The following is a 4,485-nucleotide window of genomic DNA, read 5'->3' as shown; positions in this document are numbered from 1 at the left end:
TTTAAAATCACATGAAAAGTTCATTTATAAATTTATAACATTTACATTCATCTAATTTATTTTTTAACTACACATAGATTACTTATGAAAACTAAGATATTAGATAAGAGTTAGTCATTATGTCAAGGTATCTTTCTGTTAATCATTTTTACAGCATGTGAATTTCAGGTGTTCACCTAAGTAAAAATCTTAAAGCTGACTATATAAATATTTTGCCAAAAACTGAAGACAGCTATTTTCATTAAATCAACTATATTAGTTTTACTTATCAAAGACTTACACAAAGATCATTCTGATTTTAGGCTGAATATATAGTTTTATAACCTTTTGGTCAAATCCTGGCAGCTTAAAACATCTAGCACAGACAAATGCAAAACTATCTGATCAGTAAACCCAGGCAAAAATGTATGCTGACAATTCTGAAGACATTTCTATTTTTATCAACAAATTTAAAGTCAGGTTATTTATGAAAGATTTACTTAAGTCACATGAACTTGCAGGCATTTGAGTTAATCACTATATTTTGATAGAAAAATATACACATATAACATACTGATGTTAAAAAAAATAAAAGCATATGGACTATCAAAATAAAGACCTTACAGGAAGACCTTACTACAGTTTTAACCTTAAAATCGAGTCATTTTTTAGTAATCAGTCTTCACGCCTAATGGGAACATATTATTAAAACCCATTAATTCAGGTCAGGTGCAGTGGCTCATGCCTGTAATCCCAGTACTTTGGGAGGCTGAGGCGGGTGGATCACTTGAGGTCAGGAGTTCAAGAGCACCCTGGCCAACTTGGTGAAACCTTGACTCTACTAAAATTACAAAAAATAGCCAGGCATGGAAGGCGGAGCTTGCAGTGAGCCAAGATCGCACGACTGCACTCCAGCCTGGGTGACAGAACAAGACTCTGTCAAAAAAAAAAAAAAATTAAAAAAAATAGCCGGGTGTGGTAGCACATGCCTGTAATCCCAGCTACTCAGGAGGCTGAGGCAGGAGAATCACTTGAACTGGGGAGGCAGAGGTTGCAGTGAGCCAAGATTGCGCCCCTGCACTCCAGCCTGGGCAAAAGAGTGGGACTCTGTCTCAAAAACCAAAACAAAACAAAACAAAAAACAAGCCATTAACTCTTTCTTCAAATGTTTCTTTTCCTTTTGAAAGGTCACCAGTGCCATGCCAGTATCACCTCTCTGGATTCCTGAATAGACTCCTAATTCCTGCTCCTATAGCCAGTCTCTCTGTCTAATTCATCCTCTTAATTATTAGCCAATTATCCTCCTCATGGCGTCTCATCCACAGATCACTTCTGTATGCAAAAGCCTTTAGTGACTTTCCAGAACACACTGAATAAAGGTCAGACATCTCTGCAAGACATTAAAAATCTTCCACAATCTATTCTTATTTAACTAGCCATGTCTTCAACCAGTTACCTGTATTTTAGCCTAGATACTTTTTCACCGTTCACTATACATGCCATGCTCATTTCTGTTTCCGTACTTTTGCTCATAGTATTATCCCTACTTTATATTTTTCTAAACTTATTTAAATCTTAGCCTCCCATAAGGCTTACCTTAAGACCTCTTTTGTCATACTGTTTTCTCCAGCCATTCCAGGCCCTAACGAGCTTTTGCTTATCTGAATCCCTATAGTTCTTTCTCACAATTAATTCTATACTTAATTAGATAGCCACTTTGCTTTATATAACCACTTCGAATGTATATACATTTTCTCTTTAACCAGATTAAGTTCCTCAATGTAGGAACTCTTTTTTTTTTTTTTTTTTGACAGTCTCGCTGTGAACCCCAAGCTGGAGTGCAGTGGTATGATCTCAACTGACTGCAATCTCTGCCACCTGGCTTCTCAATCAATTCTCTTGCCTCAGCCTCCCAAGTAGCTGGTACTACAGACATGCACCACCACACCCAGCTAATTTTTGAATTTTTTTTTTTTTTTTTTTTAAGTAGAGACGGGGTTTCACCATGTTGGCTAGGCTGGTCTCGAACTCCTGACCTCAGGTGGATCCGCCCACCTCAGACTACCAAAGAGCTGGGATTACAGATGTGAGCCACTGTGCCCGACTTCAGTGTAGGCACTCTTGCTTCCTAATTATCTTCTGTTTCCCACAGCCCCCACCACTGAATTTGGTGCATAATAGACAATAAATACTTGTTGAATTAATTTTCCTGATTCCTTCTTAATTTGGATGAAATCCCTGGGATCAAGGACTGATGATAGAGAAGGGGAGTATTGTAGTAGTGATTAAACAGTAACATGATTAACTGAATAGGTACAGTACACATCCTACGGAATGTTTTTCTGCTTATATTTATTTTAAAAATTCTATGAAAAAGTTCAAGAAGCATTATTATACATGTGTATTTTCCTGAACATAATGTAAATAAATAAATATTTGAGGTCCCCAGCCTCTTATATGGGGCTCTCAATATCTTTATATAGTTATTTAAATTTGAAACATATTTTAACCTACATTGTTTCACTTAATCCTTAAAACATTCCTGTGAGGTAGTAGGTGCTGTTGACCCCATTTTAAAGATTAGAAAGCAAAGGTTTGGGGAGGTTATGTAAATTGTCCAAGGTTTCATAACTAATGAGAGATAGAGGAGAGACTCCAAACCCAAGGCTTCTGACCCCAGGTCAGTTCTTTCCTCTAAATAAGACTTTTCAACTTTGGTTGTACCTTAGAATCCGCTGGGGGAACTTCTGAAATTTCAGTACCTACAACAGCATTCTATACCAATTACATCAGAATCTCCAGGGTGGGACCTAAGCATCAGTCCCTTTTAAAGCTCCCCGGATGATTCCAATGTACAGTGAAGACTGAGAAGCACGGCTCTGTCGAAAGCAGTGTTTCTCAATCCTGACTGCTTAAAATCACTGAGTTGCTGCCTAAGATCTCCCTCTACCCCAGGAAAATTAAATCAGAATCTCTGGAGGGTGAGATATAAGCATGAGTATTTTCTAAAAGTTCCCCTAGGTTATTCCAATGTGCAGCCAAAATGGAGAATAATTACTTAAAATTTAAAGAATAGCTGCCTCTAAGGCTAAAGGATTTCTTAAAATAATAAATAATTATTATTCTATCTGAATATGTAGGCTAATACTTTGAGAAGTACAGACTAGAACAAAAAAGAAGCTGAGAGAATAACACACAAAGTAGGAAAGGTCATGCATTATTAGGCTTGGCATAAAATTAAGTGTTAGGCTGAGCAAGGTTATAAGTATAAAATGAATGTGCTGGTCTTTTAGCAAAGACATGACTTATTTAACTTACATTGGACTGTCTTTCACTGGGACTAGTCCTTTAACTATTTTTTACCAGTAGTGTTGCTTAGTGTACACTGAGCTTCCTTTCATAGTCCTCAGCTGACTGGTTTATGATCAGCCACATGCATGAGTGACATGGCTGGCTGGGGCTGAGGATCCGTGGTACTGTAGACTGTGGCTACAGAATGGAGCTTCTCTGAGTCAAGCCCTTACACTTCGGCTTTTTGTCACTGTATTTTAAAAGCATGCTAATTTGGAAAGTTTAGGGAAACCTTTCAATTGGAGTAAGAGGTTAGCTATGAGTTAACTGTATAATGTACGAGAAAGGAGTATATTTGGACAGATATTCATATCTATGATTAGAATGAAGATATTTTGATATTTCTTTTAATTTACTTTTGAAATACTTTGATACACCTTTTTGAAGTTTGTATATTTGGACACTAAATTCCATAGAAAGCAGAGACTTGATCATCCTTTGAACAAACCACTGTCTTTCGAACCTAGCTCTCAGGGAGGCAGAGGCAGGAGGATAGCTTGAGCCCAAGAGTTCGAGACCTGCCTGGGCAATATAGCGAGACCCCGTTATCCACAAAAAGGAAGAAAACAAAAAAAGACAAGATAAAATAGTATGCTGCTCTGTAGGTGTGTCCATTGTTTTCAGTTATTATATATATCTATATATGTATGTATATGTACATATATGTGCCTATATATGTATGTATATGTACATATATGTGCATATATATGAGTTTGATATATTGTGATATATATAAATATAACAATTATATATCTTATGATATAAATAAAATGTCTCACAACTATACCATTTCTTCGAACTCTGCCTTCTGCAATTCTAAGTGAACTGTCTCACCAGGATTCCTGCCAAATTCTGAATTTAAAGTGGTGTCGGCCGGGCGCGGTGGCTCAAGCCTGTAATCCCAGCACTTTGGAAGGCCGAGACGGGTGGATCATGAGGTCAGGATATCCAGACCATCCTGGCTAATACGGTGAAACCCCGTCTCTACTAAAAAATACAAAAAACTAGCCGGGCGACGAGGCGGGCGCCTGTAGTCCCAGCTACTCGGGAGGCTGAGAGAGGAGAATGGCGTGAACCCGGGAGGCGGAGCTTGCAGTGAGCTGAGAGCCGGCCACTGCACTCCAGCCTGGGCGGCAGAGCAAGACTCCGTCTCAA

This window comes from Rhinopithecus bieti, unplaced genomic scaffold (assembly GCF_001698545.2).
Source record: "Rhinopithecus bieti isolate Rb0 unplaced genomic scaffold, ASM169854v2 scaffold_495, whole genome shotgun sequence".
Taxonomy (NCBI): domain Eukaryota; kingdom Metazoa; phylum Chordata; class Mammalia; order Primates; family Cercopithecidae; genus Rhinopithecus; species Rhinopithecus bieti.
Note: the sequence above shows the minus strand (reverse complement) of the source record.